The sequence below is a fragment of the Panicum virgatum genome, chromosome 9K (assembly GCF_016808335.1).
Source record: "Panicum virgatum strain AP13 chromosome 9K, P.virgatum_v5, whole genome shotgun sequence".
NCBI classification, from domain to species: domain Eukaryota; kingdom Viridiplantae; phylum Streptophyta; class Magnoliopsida; order Poales; family Poaceae; genus Panicum; species Panicum virgatum.
The window spans coordinates 53,810,585-53,826,956 of record NC_053144.1 but is presented as its reverse complement, the minus strand read 5'-3'; the positions used below and the strand labels follow the sequence as shown (position 1 = coordinate 53,826,956).

At 43.7% G+C, this 16,372-nt stretch overlaps 1 pseudogene; it reads left to right on the top strand.

Moving 5' to 3' along the window:
* Positions 1-12,478: 12,478 nt before the first annotated feature.
* LOC120648129 lies at positions 12,479-14,221 on the top strand (annotated as a pseudogene).
* Positions 14,222-16,372: the final 2,151 nt, after the last annotated feature.

The window sequence follows — 16,372 nt, the reverse complement described above, 5'->3', positions numbered from 1 at the left end:
CGTGGCGAGGGAAGGGAGCTCCAGCGCGAGGGGTAGAGCGACAGGGAACTCAGGCGCGACGCGTGGAAGCCACGAGGAGCAGGAGGTGGCACGGGGGCGGCCCTCCACGGCGGGCGGTGCCGCGCTGTCGGTCGGCGGGGGTGAAACAGAGAAACAGGCAGGAGGAAGGAGAAAGAGGATTAGTTTGCAATTTCAGAAAATTCTAGGGACCTGAATGTAAACCAGTGATAACTTTTAATATAGGGCTCAAATGAAAAAGTGTCCAACATGAAAGTTGTTCCATTTTTCAAGATCTACAACTTTGATGTTGTGCAAAAATTTATTTGATCAAAGGATAGAGAGCTAATTTTGAAAACATGGAAAAGATTTTGAATTCTAGGAATTTTGTCAAATTCAAGATAATTTCACTTTAACTTTAGACTTAAAAGCAAAATTTGCTGCCATGTAATAAATGCACTGAATTTTACAAAAACACCCTCCACAAAAGCGATAATTGCACACCCTATTCAAATTAACTATAGAAAGGACCTTGCATAAAATCATAATTACACATATAACCTTTATATTTACAAAAAGATCATTTTTCAAGCAATTCAAGCATATGATGCATAATTTGGTTCTAATTACCCTAAATTTGCTATTTAAAAACCTGGGCCGTTACAGTTAATAGGTACCGATATTTATCTTTCTTGAACCCTCCCCACGATCTTATTCTCGGTTTCCTTTCTCCCTCCTTCCTCTTCCTGCTCGAGTTAGGCAGACTGCCGAGCCGACCGCCGAGCCGGCCATCCATGTCGCGCCGTTCCGATTCCGCGCGACCAAGACCTCCACGCCTTGCCCTCCATCTCCTCTGAGCATCCCCGAGCCCGGCCGAGTCCTACCCCGACCGGAATCGGCCATCTGCGGGCCGCTAGAGCTGCTGCTCCGCCCCCAACATCATGCTCCTTCCTCTGGCCATTCCCCGCCAGATTCGAGGCCTTAATAAGCACCCACACTCCCTCCTCTACCCACCCCCAACAGGCGCCCTTCCATTTCTCTGCCTGAGCAGACCTCCCCACGAGCTCCCGTGGAGGCAACAATGGCCGCTCATGGCCTACCATCTTCCACCCCTTTCCCCGTGCTCCGAGTCACCTAAATAGAACCCCCTCACTCTCCTCCCTCTCCCCATGCCCTCGGCTTCGAGAATGGAGGCCGGGAGCGCCATTCCCGTGGAGCTCTGTGAGCTCATGCTCACTGTAATGGTGACCAAGGGCCTCGTGCAGCAATTAGAGTAAGTCCAGGGGGTTTTCTGCAATGACATAGACTCATAGGAATAGTGTTTTAGGGACCAAATTGCTTAAAACTTTGAAAATCCGTAGAAAATAGTAGGAAATTTCTAAAAATGTAAAACCATTTTTTTAGATTCATTTTTTATGCTCTATAATATGGAACCATGAAATGTGTTGTTTGACAACTTTTTGGGTGCAGTTTTAATTATGCTACATAAATGTCTTTTTAGCTTGTTAAATACATAAATAGAGTTAGGAGCATGAGAAAAATGTAAAACTAGTTGGGTTAGCTTTGTTTTGGCATGTATAACTTAGGAAAAATATTTAACCTGCTATTAGTTTAATGTTTCTATGATGTATTGATTTAATCATGAATAATGCTTGTTTACGTTTGTTTATTTAATATCTGTAGTTCTGGAAGTAGAAAAACTATAAAATTTATGCAGTAGCTTACTCTTTGCATGTTTAGTTCACTATAAAAATTTTAAAACCAGAAGCTATGTGCATGTTTATAAATTTATTTTTGTTCAGTTTGTCTTGTTGAGGCTAAATTAAATACTTTTTGTTACCAATAAATATTGGTTAATTGCTGTTGCATGCCTTATGAATAGCTCGTCATGCTGGTAAATTTTGGTTACATGTTTACGGCTGCAAGTCATGTTTCTGCTTTTATTTAGTTGCTAGCCATAGCTTTTCTGTTATAATAATGGTTGCTAGGAAATTCTTTTCTGCAGGTTTAATTTCAGTAACTCATGTTGATCTGGTATAAGTTTTGTTAACTCTTTTAAAGGCTAGATGTGGGTTTGTTTTGTATCATTTGGTTCTATGTATCTTATTAGTTAAATAAATCATTCTAATTGCTCCTGATTGCCTTATATCTTTGCTTAATCTTTTCCTAAGTAAGTTTAGTAACGCTTATGTTGGAAACACTTCATGCTAAATTTAAGTTGAATTATCTATCATATGGCAACGTTGAACCGTTTCCCTTTTAAACCTGTTGTGGTGTTGTTCAGTAAATGGTTGCCAGTTCTGTCTCTCTTTTTAATCGCATTGCATTGCATCATGCTCGTACCTATGCAATCGTGACATTGTGCCTACCTTGCTTATTTTTTTGCTGTATCGTCTACTGCACTTTCATGCATTCAGACATCTGCATTGGTGCATCTCATTTAGGTACGCTAGAAGGACAACGCATGGACATGAAACACATAATTTTGGAGCTAAGCTAGAAGACAGTGAATGGTGGATACATCTAGAAGATGGATGGATCCCGATATGCATGACCGAAGGCAGATACTCGCCAAGCGAGTATCATCTAACTAACACTGACTTAGTGTTAATTCCAGGCAAGTACCAGAGCATAACCTTTAATTTCAGTATTCAATATTTATTATATAATTATTGTGCATTTATGTTTCTAGGAGTTGATTGTAATCGTAGATGCATGATCCCAAGATTTCCTCAGTTACTCTACTAGTGTGCAGATCGTTAGTATTGTAATGCTTAATGAGGACTCGGTAGAAGTCGAGTGATTCCAGTCACTCGCGAGTTATAGGTTCTTGTTACTTCTGGCAAAGTACTTGAGAATGAATCAATGAGGAAAGAGAAATGAAGACCAGGCGGAGATGATTTTGGTTATGTATATGGAATGGATTGAAAGTAAGCCCCCGCATGTGTCGATTGAGGACCGTACCGTTGTTGGCAGTGTTAACCGAGTTTGAACAGTACTAACCACATGCCAGAAGTAAGAGGTAGTCAAAACCGGTAAGCTAATTACCTGATTTGCAACGATACTTTGAACTGCGACCTGCTACCCTGGGAGTGGGATGATGGCGGGTGATGGAATGTATGTCGCCTTCGGGCTCTCTGGGAGTTCACTGTGAGGGGCCCATTCACCCGGGTTTTGGCAGGCGTGGTTCAGACGTCGGGGTAATGATGGGAACAATTGACATATGTGGTCTGGCGTGGCTGCATGTGTCGTGTGAGTTAGGTCCACCTTGCAAGGTTAAATCGGATCGATTCGCCATCTCTCTCGGTTAAGAGAACCTTGGTCACTTTGTCACATCGTAGTAAAGGTTTGAGATAAGAATGGAAAGGTGAGCATATGAGATGTCTGTGGTTTTCTGAAAAGATAATGTGATCAACCATGCGTGCTCTAGATGTTCAGGTAAATCTAGTTGGTAGTTGATAAACTTAAATTGAGCTAAAATATTGAAAGTAAGGATCCAATTTTTAGAAGCTTTTCAGTAAATAAACTCCAGAGCCAGGTGTCTTGCATGTCTAGGAGTCGGCTAAGTATATAACATAGTCGGGTAAGACTTGCTGAGTATTAGTATACTCAGGGTTTGTTGTCACCTTATTTTCAGGTAACTGCTGCTGGTTGGAGCTAACCAGGATTCACATCGGTGGGCTCGATGTGACGTCCTCCCGTCATCGTAGTTATCGTTGTTTTTCTAAACTAAACTTCTATTTATTTTCCGCTGCATTTTGAACTCTAGTATTTTACGTAAACTGGTTTGTAAAACTCCGCATTGTAAATTAATTTTGAGAACTGTTGTCTGCTTGTAATCATCTGTGCTCGTCTTCGTGCGAGACTTCCACTATTTTTCGATACTTAACCCGACAGACGATCGAATTACACCGTTTTAACTGCGTGGTAACTTGATTAATCATTAAGATGATAATTAGCGCACTTAAACCGATTTAATTTGGGCAGTTCTGCTACATAAATACTTGGGTGACTGGAGACACACTAATAGAGAAAGGGTCATAAGTGCCGGTTGAAATTAGCCTCAGGTATCGGGTAATTGAACCGGTGCCTATGGTCTCCTTTAATTTGATATCGGGTGAAGTTTCCACCCGATATCAAAATATTTTTGGTTAAAATATATGAAACCTGAGAGGAGACGCGCACGTGCCATGGCGGCTATGATTCGAACCCACGCTCTCTTGCCTTGTGAGTAGCTCCTTTGCCATCTCGCCCCTTTGCCATCTCGCCTACACATCGGTTGTGGTTGAGAGAGAGATATTTTAATTTTAAAATAACGCATGGAGCACTTTTAGGTACCGGGTGATAAGATTACTCTGGACCAAAGACTAAATATAGGTATCGAGTGATAAAATGATCCCGGTACTAATCCCTTTAGTACTGAGTAATAACACTACCTGATACTTATATCTAGCCTTTGATACTGGGTGGTGTTACTAAAAGATCTCCTTAGACTCCCAACCACCCAAAAATACCAGTTTGAAGAAAATTCGATACAAATGCTTAGTACCGGGTCTTCCTCAAACTGGTACTTGGTGGACGACTTGTTTTCTACCGGTGAGAGCTTCAGCGCGGCTGTCGGGTAGCACACCAGGGGTCGTGCATGGGGAAGTGCCATAGCACCAGCTCAAAATTGGATTTCCTATCATAGGCTTTGTTTAGATGCAACCATTAAAATTTTTGAAAAAAAATCTTTTCATATTTAAAATATTAAACATAGACTAATCACAAAATTAATTACTTAATTTATATGTAAATTACAAGACGAATTTATTAAGACTAATTAATTTGTCATTAGCACATATTTATTGTAGCAAATTAGTGTCTAATCATGGCATAGTTAGACTTATTAGATTCATCTCGTAATTTACAAGCAAACTATGCAATTAAATTTTTTTCATCTAAATTTAATACTTCATGCATGTGCCGCACACATTCGATGCGAAAATTATGGAATTTCAAATTTTGCATCTAAACCAGGCCAAAATCTCCAACAACTGCGCGGATCATACAATGCCAGTTCCAATCAAGTCAGTGCTCAAAACTGGGTCGGAGCAATAAATGTAGTAGTTATCGACATTCTAGAATGATAGATAAAATTCTGGAGCTGCTGGGCCTTTATAGTTGGTTAGTCGGCCTGCTTTTTGTTTTTTTTCTTGTTTCCTTTAGTTTTAGCTAGGTTGTTTTGATTGTTTCAGGAGAAAAAAAAAGGTATTCCAAACCAAGTGTTTTTCGTATAGCGACAAGTGTAGTTTTCAATATTCTAGCATTGTTGTAGAATTCAATTCCGGCCTGGTGTTTCTGGGTCTTTATTAGTTAGTGGGTCTGGTTTTCGTTTTTTTCTTCTTGTTTCCTTGTTTATTTTAGCTAGGTTGTGTTTTGAAATTCAAGTGTCTCACAAGTCAATTTGATATAGATTGGCAAAATAGGCAAACTCGTCTCTAAACTTTTGGCAAAGGATCAAGTTGGTCCCTATACTTTTATTTGGGTCATTTGAGTCCCCGAACTATGATTGTTTGCTTCTATTATATCCCTCATCTAAACTGTTGTTACTAACACCGTGAAACCATCATACGGAAAACGAAAAAAGACTCGTGTGCCCTCGCCCACGCATGACCCGTGCAGATTCATGTATTATCTGAGTTCAACTGCACGAGGAGGACAAAAAATCAGGATGATAGCATCCTGTCTTATCTGAGTTCATGTAGTGACTTTCAGTTTGTAATGGCTTTGGTTTAAACATGAGACATGTGTTTTATTACCTGGTACTTTGAACATGAGACGTGTTTTATTATCTGGTACTTCGAACACGAAACATGCAGTGACTTTTAATTCATATATAATGGCTTTTATTTTTTGTAAAAGTAATGTCTTTTGTTTGATCATGAGATATTTGTTTTATTATCTGATAATTTGTAATGGCTGCGGCCTTGTGTATGGATTAAGGGATGATAAAGAAAAAATGTGCTAATATGTACCTGTATTGGGTGTAACATCCAGCCTGGCGGACAGTCCGCTAGGGAGCGGCGGACGGTCCGCCCAGGCAACACCCAGATATTTATCTGGATGTAGGACCCGCCTATCATTTCCTCCTCTTTCCTCCTCCTCACCTGGACCTGTGGCGAGCGGAGCTCGTCCGCTCGCGCCGCTGTCGCCCCCTTCCTTCGATCTCCCTCCTCCGGCCACCATACCTCGATTCCTCGCGTGAGCACCTTCCCCAGCACCTCCTCCACCTTCTCCAACCCCCGGCCCGGCTTCTCCTCGGCCGGAATCGCCCCAACCACCACCGGTCACCATTGGAGCCGCTTGAAGCTTTGCTCCACCGTCGATCTGCTTCTCCGGTCATCCTCCGCCCGAACCGACTGCGGGAATGGATTCGTGGTGAGTTACTTGCGCTCCCTGGTCTTTTCCCCCTCCTGTTGTGCGTAGCCGGCGCCAATAAACGGTCGCCGCCGCAGCGCTTGCCGCCGCCGCCGCAGCGCTTGCTGCCGCCTGTTGTGCGGTGTTGGAAGACAGGAGTCGCGAACGGTCCGCCTAGGAGGGTCGGACGGTCCGCAGGTCAGATTAGAAGTTGTCCAGAGATGATGTTGTCTCTAGTAGTTTCACAGAATTGTACTGCGGACGGTCCGCTATTGAAGAGCGGATAGTCCGCCGTGGAGTTCGAAATTTGTCCAGAGACGATGATGTCTCTTGTGGGTTCTGCAGGGTTGAACTGCGGACGGTCCGCTATTGGAGAGCGGACAGTCCGCCGTAGAGTCTAGGATTTTGTCCAGAGGCGTTTGTCGTCTTTGGTGGATTGGAAGAGTGAACAGCGGACGGTCCGCCAAGGGGGGCCGGACGGTCCGTCGGTAGGATTAGAAATTTGTCCAGAGACGCCGTTGTCTCTGGTGGTTTGGCGTAGGTGTATTGCGGACAGTCCGCTAAGGGTGAGCGGACAGTCCGCCAGCCAGTATAGAAAATTCTCCAGAAACATTGGTGGTTCTGGGGGGTCTGCCGAGTTGAACAGCGGACGGTCCGCAACTTGGGTGCGGACAGTCCGCAGTACATTTCACTTCGAAGTATAGTAGTTATATAGTTGGGTTGCACTCAGTTATTTCATCTGCATTCGTGTAGCATCCGCAGTTGAGAACGTTGTGTATGAGGTGATTGCGGCGCCACAGGAGCAGCCGGAGCAAGCCCAGGAGGAGAAGCGTGAGAACCCGGCCCAAGGCCCGTCTGACCCCAGCTCTGAGCATCAGCCCGAAGGCAAGCCCCGGTGCATAACCCCTATTTCAAATTATGCAACATTATATATATATATATATATATATATATATATATATATATATATATATATATCTATTCTTGTGCATTAAAGTCATAGGAGTTGAATGGAACCTTAGATGCATAACCCTTAGGTACCATGAGTTCTATACTAGTATATATGTCAGACGATAGATGTGATATGCTAAATAGGGTTCGGTAGAAGTCGAGTAATTTCCAGTTACTCGCGAGATATAGGATATTTTACATTCTCATACATGAGTTACTAATCTTCGAATTGAAAGGAAAAATAGAAGTTGAGACTGGGCGGAGAAAGGATAGCGCCGTCTGTGTCGATTAAGAACCGTACCGTTGTCGGCCCTGCTGGTCATGTTTGAATTGTACTAACCGCATGCCGGGAGTAGGAGTTAGTCGAAACCGGTAAGCCGAGTACTGCCTTGCTTCGAAAGTACAGAACTTCTACCCACCCCTTAGGGCGAGTTGAGTGGCCGCGGAGAATTGGGATGCATGAGTTTACTTTTGGTGGTCTCTCGTAGGGCTCGGCTGACTATATGCAGGTGGGGCGGTTCTGTAGTTCGAGGCGGGGAGGGGAAAAGTTGGTGCGTGTGGTCCGACGGGACTTTTGCGTGCTGTGTTGGTTAGGTCCACCTTGCAAGGTTAAATCAAATCAATTCGCCGTCGATCGCTCTCGGACATGGGCACCTTGATCACCGAGTCGCAACGTAGTAATATGAGATGGAACATGGATTATTTATATATATGTTGATTCTACTTTGATTTGTGCTTAATGTTCCACCATGTTTGATCTAGAGGGTTTAGGCAAATATTAGATCATGGTTAATCTATATAGAACCTGGAGCAAAAATCTTGAAAATAAGGATCCATTTTTAGATGTTTTTCTGCAAAATAAACCACCAGCCAAAAATCTTTGAATGTCTAGATATGTAGGCTAAGTATACCCAATAGTCGGGTAAGTCTTGCTGAGTATTAGTTGCTCAGGGTTTTTGTTGAAACATTATTTCAGGACACACAGGCGTAGAATTCTGTCCCTGCTGCGTTAAGTTCATCCGTCGGGACGCAGAGGGATTGGAGGTTGTGTAGCCAGACACTTAGTTAGGGGTCGCCTCGGCGTACAAGTGTGGTTTGTAAATTATGTATGTTTGTAAATGTAAAGTTTGTAAATTATGTATGTTTCGAACTTGGTTTGTAAAACTTTCGGTTGAGTCTTGTGTATATCGTTGTATTTTCATACGCATGTCGTGTTTGTACCATCTGCGCTCACCTTCGCGTGGGACTATCAGTGTTGTTTTGATCGGGACATGGGCTGAGAAAAGACTGTCAAATTAAACTATTAAGCTAATGCGATCGATGTGTTCAAATAACGACCATTATGCTTAATTGAGAGTTTTAATTTGGTGGTTCCGTCACATTGGGTCTCTGCGTGAGTGATGGAGGGGCGATGTAACCTGCGTTTTTTTTTTCTTTTTGATGGCGGGGAAAAGGGTGCTGGAACGGCCGAGAAAGGGGCGCTGAAGGGAGGGTACACAGGTCTTTTCCCGTTTTACATTTGATGATTTCACGTTACTCCAGTTTGGATGGGGGATGTAACTGAAGCACAAAACCATAGTCTGAGGACTAAAATAGTCCAAACAAAAGTACAGGGATCAATATTTGACCCTTTGCCAAGAGTTTAGGGACGAATTTATCTATTTTGCCATATAGATTTGGCACGTACCATTTGCACCCACACAGCTTAGGGTGGACACTGTGGGGGGAGGGGGGAGTGGTTCCATTCCGATGATATTCTTGGCAGGAAACAGATAACCCATATTTTATTATATATATAGCAGCCATTAAATTAGCTCAACAACTTGGTGAGGGTGTGTCTATTCCGACAAGAAGAGACATAGATGACCCATTACTAGACATGAACTACAATGACCTAAAGGCTAACATGGAAGATTACAAGGAAATTTGGAGTCGTTTTGGGGTTTACTATCATGTATGATTCATGGACAGGACCTACTAAGATGTGAGTCCATTCTGATGATATTTTGCAATGGCCAAATGTTCTTCCATAAGACTGTCAATGCAACTGGCCAAATATTCTTATATACAGTTACGATTTAGGAGTTATGATGTAGGGTGGACTAGACATAGATCTAGTGAAATTCTGCTAATTTGTTTTAAGAAAATTGAATTTGTTTGAATTTGATCCGATATTCCTGATATTTCACATTTTTTGCTGGGCATCGATTTTTTTCCATACCGAAAAAACCTTGTGTCCAATCAAATACGAAATTGCATATGATAAGTGCGATGAGTTGAGAACTCAAATCTAGATGTGGAAACTCCATCACAAGGAACCTAAGAGCATCTCCAACGTTCCCCATCTCTCTTCTCCATCTTTATTTTTATTTTTTTGAAAAAAATAGAAAAAATACTTTACAGATATATTTAGGCCTGCCATTTGCTTCAGAAGTGGTATTTATTTGGGAAATGTTCTGATAAAAATTGTTTGGAAATGTTCTGTACTTCTGAGTGGTTTTCACGGTTCAAAATTCTTTTGTTTTGGCATGCGGATGCGCTTCAAATTGATCGCTTCATTGCACTATATCCAATGAAGCGAAATTGTTTAAGGGTATTTTGTAAATGTTCTGGAAAATTTATTTTCCTAATGTTTCGATAACATTTCAAATTGTTTAAGGGTATTTTGTAAATAATTTTAATTGTTTAATACTTTACAGATATATTTGTTTCCATAATGCGCAGTTTTTCAAAAAGTATTCCGGGACATTTCAAAAGCGTTTAGGAATAATTTCAAAAATATTCCAAAACATTTCAAAAATTGTTCCGCAGTATTTTCAAAAGAGTTCCGGAACATTTCTATATTGTTCCAGAACATTAAGACAGTTCTCAAAAGTGTTTCTTTTTCAAAAGTGTTCCGGAAACATTTCAAAAGTATTCCAAAACATTTTAAAAAGTGTTATGGAACATTCCAAATTGTTCCGGAACATTTTCAAAAGTGTGCTCCGGAACATTGTCACAAGTGTTTCGGAATATTATTCCGGAACATTAAGACGGTTTTCAAAAAGTGTTCCGGAATATTTTCAAAACTGTTCCGAAACAATTCATAAAGTTGAACATTTCTTTAGTGTTCCGGAACGTTTTCAAAAGTGTTCCTTAGCATTTTCAAAAGTGTTCTGAAATATTTCAAAAGTATTTCGCAATATTTTCAATAGTGTTCGGGAACATTTCTATAGTGTTCCAAAACATTGTCACAAGTGTTTTGGAACATTGTTCCGAAACACTAAGACGATTTTAAAAAATGTTCTGAAATATTTTCAAAAGTGTTCCCGAATGTTTTTCAAAAGTGTTCCGGAACAATTCAAAAAAGTGCTTAGGAACATTATTTAGGAACATTAAGACGGTTCTCAAAAGTATTCCGGAACATTGTCGAAAGTGTTCCGGAACAATTTCAAAAGTGTTCCGAAATATTTCAAAAAGTGTTCCGCAGTATTTTCAAAAGAGATCCGAAAGAACATTAAGACCGGAACACTTTTGGGAAACATTTTCCAAAAAGTATTCTAGAACATTTTTATAGTGTTTTGGAACATTGTTCCGAAACATTAAGACGATTTTCAAAAATATTATGGAATATTTTCAAAAGTGTTTCCGAATGTTTTTCAAAAGTGTTCCGGAACAATTCAAAAAAGTGCTCAGGAACATTGTTCCGGAACATTAAGACGGTTTTCAAAAAGTGTTTCAGAATATTTTCAAAAGTGTTCCGAAACAATTCAAAAAGTTCTGGAACATTTATATAGTGTTCCGGAACATTTTCAAAAGTGTTCCTAAACATTTTCAAAAGTGTTTCGAAAAGTTTTAAAAGTGTTTCGCAATATTTTCAAAAGTATTCTGGAACATTTCTATAGTGTTCTGGAACATTGGCACAAGTGTTTTGGAACATTATTTCGAAATATTAAGACAATTTTCAAAAATATTCTGGAATATTTTTAAATGTGTTCCCGAACGTTTTTCAAAAGTGTTCCGGAACAATTCAAAAAAGTGCTCAGGAACATTGTTCTGAAACATTAAGATGGTTCTCAAAAGTATTCCGGGACATTTCAAAATGTGTTCCGGAACAATTCAAAAAGTTCTGAAACATTAAGATGGTTCTCAAAAGTATTCCGGGACATTTCAAAATGTGTTCCGGAACAATTCAAAAAGTGTTCTGCATTATTTTCAAAAGAGTTTCGGAATATTTCTATAATGTTTCATTGTCACAAGTGTTTTGGAACATTGTTCCAGAACGTTAATATGGTTTTGAAAAGTCTGTCATAATATTTTCCAAAGTAATCCAAAACAATTCATAAAGTTCTGGAACATTTCTATAGTGTTCCGGAACGTTTTCAAAAGTGTTCCTGAACTTTTTTTCAAAAGTGTTACCGTATGAATGGTTGGCTTAGCTTGCGTGTGCCTGCAGAAGATGATGAATGGTTGTAGAATCAGCCGGTCTGGCCCTGGCTGGCGCTGGCTGGAGGTGGTTATCTCCAGCCCAGCCATTTCAGCTCAGCCGAACAGGCTGTCAGTGTTTGCATGAAAAGTACCCAATAAATAGTGTTAAACACTTTATATTGTTTTGAATGATTAAAAAATAATTTTAGGTTTGTTTAGAAATATTTCAGATTGTTTCAAAATATTTCAAATATGGTTGTAAAATATTGTAGATATGTTTGGAGAAACATTTCAAAATTGTACTGGAACATTAGAACATTTGGAAAAAGTTCTGAAACATTGAGGACTTTCTTTTGGAACATTTCAGAGTGTTCCGGAACATACTGATTTGTTTGGGAACATGAAAAGTTTCCAATAAATAGTGTTAAACACTTCATAATGTTTTGAATGATTAAAAAATATTTCAGGTTTGTTTGGATAATATTTCAAATTGTTTCGAAACATTTCATATATGTTTGTAAAACATTTCATACATGTTTGTAAAACATTTCAGAATTGTACAGAAACATTAGAACATTTGAAAAAGTTCTGAGTAAATGTTATAAACACTTTAAAATATTCAAGAATTCTAAATGTTGTTTAACACTTCAAGACGCTAAACAAATTGTACAATAGAATAGGGAGAAAGCCTCCGGCGACGCAGTGGCGCGCAAAAGCACGCGCGATGAATAAACGCCTCGTACCTAATGCACGAAGGCAAAAGCTAAGACTGTTTGTTTCCATCAGTTTGTTAGCCCTTATCACACCAAAAGAAATCTTACTGTTTAGGAGTACCAAATAAATTTGTTTATAATTTTTTTTTGACAGATGAGTGCTAATCTGTGATACAAATCTAATGAGCCTAATTAATCTATGATTTGCTACAGTAATGCTACAATAACAATTCATTAATTATGAATTAATATACCTCATTAGATTCGTCTCGCAGTTTAGCCCAGAATTCTACAATTAGTTTTACAATCAAACTTCATTTAATACTAATAAATATCAAAATTCTTTTTGATGTGACATAGTCTAAAGTTTAGTCCTTGAAACCAAACAACTCCTAAATCAAATTAAAGAAGTAAAATTAGGATTAGAAGAAAGAAACGAGAATCCTACGTGTCATTGGTCCATCCTAATCTATTAACAAAATTAAAATAATGGTAAAATGAGGCCTGCAAATTCCATATCACCTCCTGGGTAGAAAATCGAGAACTAACTAGCTAACGAATTGATACGAGAACATGTGTTGAATTAACATGGACCGACCTAATAGAAAGTGAAATAGTATTAGATGAGCCGGATAAAAAGAAAGAAAAAATCGATGCCACGTCCAGCGTACCAAACAGCCGAACAACACAGCGGAACTCCGTACTTCTCGGCTTCTGCGACGCGATGGCTGGCAGCCACGCGCGCGATAAATAGAATTGCCCCTGTGGATGCTCTGCCCCTGGCCGCCCAGTGACACTGCATAGGCATGTCACAAACTCACAATGTGACATGGGGGCGATCTCAGCCCTCGATATGGAATCTAACGACTTCGCTTCTAGGCCCGCACGCAGCTTAAAAAAGTCTCCGTTTCACCCCGTTGCAGGGTAAAAAGCGAGAGACCGCGCGCCGCCTCTGTTCCCCGGCGCTCGGCTCGACCGCCCGCGTCCGGCCGGGACGCCGCCGCGCTGGCCCCAATCCAGTGGAGGTCCCAATCCCGCACCTCGTGCGAGCACCAGTCAACGGGGACATCAGGTCGCCGCCGCGGGAGGCCGCCGGGCCCGTCGTCGGCGTGATTGTGGACGCGGCCGCAGGAGCCCGCTGGGAGCGCCGCCACCAGAGACCGCTGGGCCGCGCAGCACCAGGAGGACGACGAGGAAGGCCGCGGCCTCGGCGCACGCGCGTTCCGCTAGCGAGCAGTGCCACCCGGCGCTAGCGCGCCTTGAGGGCACCGTGCGGCGTGCGCGCGCTCCGGGCGTGGTCCTGCTGCTATGGTGAAGCGGCGGGCAGCTCCTCCTCGTCTTCCGGCTACGGCCTCGTGCTCCTGGAGGCCGTCCTCGCCGCGCTCAGCGAGACGCTCGCCACGCCACGGGCCGCGGCGGCCCTCCGCGATGCCGGCGACCAGGCGCTCGGCGCCTTCCTTGTGCTCGCGGACGCATACGGCACGTTCGGCGCCGCGATGCTCACGGCGAGGCAGAGCGTGGCGAACGCGCTGGCGCGCACCCGGCGCGGGGACGGCGCGGCGGTGGCCGCGTCCGCGCGAACAGGCGGACCGAGAAGGATCTGTGCCACCTTGCCGCCGCGATGCAGCACGCCTCGAGGCCCGCGGCGGCGGCGGCGGGCTCCGCGGACGCCGCGGGTGGGCGACGAAGTGATCGGTGTCGTGGGTCGTGGCGGAGGCGACAGTGACCGTTGTCTCGCGCGGCAGCCGCAATTCAGTTCGGTGGCCAGCTGCCGGGGTAGGCGAGCGGGCACCGCGCGAGACAGGCCCGAGCAGACGCTGCGCGAGGCAGGCGATCTGCAGCATCCGCAGCGCCATCCCGCGCGTCGTCCCAGGCGGAGTCCCCCGGCGGCGGCCCCGCCAGCCTCCCGCGGTGACGGCCCTGGCGGAATCCCGCACCACCGGCACCCCTGACCTCCCACGGCAACGGCTCCCCTCCCAGCACCGGCGGCGGCGGTTGTGGGGGATGAGGAGCAACGCGGCGCGGGATGGATTCGGCGACGAGCGACGCGCTCGGGCGGTTGTAAACGGGAGGAAAACGGAGTCCGCGGGTCAAAACGGAGGTCTAGGGGTGGGCCGGCACAGCGGATCGTTGGATTCCTTTTCAAGGTTCCAGATCGCTCCAATGTTACATCGTGACCTGCCATGGCAATGTCATGGAAGTCCGGCCGCCCTGCCCTCCTCCGCTTGGTAACGCATGCACATGTAGAAGAATGATGCACAGCTCACGGCCACTATGTACTCCGTAGGGGTCGCCACTTTCGGACGCATCAATTTCGGATGATCAAAGGTGTTTGTAAGAGGTAAAACAAAACCCCTTCGTCGTGCTCTTTCTATTGTCCCAAATTTGAAGCCCTCTCGTCCCCTAAATCGCCGGCAATCTGACTTGCAAGAAGCTTCTGTCTACCAGCCATGTCCACCAACCATGGAAGTTCTGTTGTGGGGCCATAACTTTTCATTTTTTGAGATAAAAATAGGGAACTATTAGAGATGGACTCTTTTTTACCTTCCCATACCTATTTGGAGAGTTGCCAAACAATAAAATTTGGGGAGAAAATATTAAGAACTCTTGGAGATGCTCTAAGAGCATCTCCAAGAGTTCCTAATTTTTTCTTCCCAATTCTTGTTGTTTGCCAACTCCCCAAATAGATATGGAGAGGCAAAAATGAGATCATCTCCAAGAGTACCCTATTTTTACTTTCAAAATTGAAAAATTGTGACCCCACGAGATGAACTCTGCAGAAACGTTTCCTGCTCCCGGGATTCCTCGTCGGCGCTTCCTCTCGGTCGCCCATCCCTCCAGCCGGCTACTCCCACGAGTGAGCAATGCATGCACATGCACTACCCTAGTTTGAGCATGGCGCATCTTGTTTTGCCGATCGAGCACGATCCTTGGCATTTGCTCTGGGAATGATGGCGCCACCACCGTGTTTGTTGGATCCTCGAGGCCTGGCTTCTTTGGCAGTGCCAAATCGAGAACCATCTGAGTCCATGGATGGAGGCGGCATCACTCGCTTGTTGGCCGGTAAGCAAATGGGGACGGAACACGCGCCCTTCTGCCGAGGCCCCGGCTCGTGGACGCGCTCGCATGTGGAAGCGACCACATCCTTCGGCGGCTGTGCACTCGCGCGCTCCTTGGCACGGCGGCAAGACCGCATCCGCCGGCAGCGCGTAGGTGTGCTTCTTGGCGGGGAGGCACACCGGGGCCGGCAAGAACGGGACGGCCGCCGCCGGCTCCTCCGGCAACCACGCCACAAACTGTCCTCTTGTTTACCGGGAGGCAAACTGAGACGGAGCCGATCCGTGCTGGGCGCCGATGTACGCCGGACGCCGGATCTCCATGGACACCGGCGGCAAGACGGATAAGCTTCACGCGGGAAGAACAAGGGCGACAAAGAAAACTCCCGATGGGAGTCGCGATCGGGAGGAACGGAATAGTGCGTATATTTACGCACAAAGGAGGACAATTTGTCAATTGTTAAGAGATGGGGAGGTAGAATAGGGAACTATTGGAGATAGTTTTTTTCTTTTTTCCTAAAAAAACAAGGATGGGGAAGTGAGATTGGAAACACTTGGAGATGCTCTAATCGAATCAATTAAGGTAAGCTCGTTAATATCATTTCTATTTTCAAAAACCATCACATGTGTGTTTTATATATATGGTAAATAAATCAGTGTCTAGCAGAGGCCGTTAACATGTATAGTAGAAAATTTTTGCAGGGACTACATTATATTATCCTTCAAAACTACTGGACAGCCAACATTGCAACTTCAAATATGTAGATCAAAACATACCCCACAAGAGTAGAACTACCGTACCTAATATATCGCCTACGTGGACAAAATGACCAAGCATGTAATCGTAAA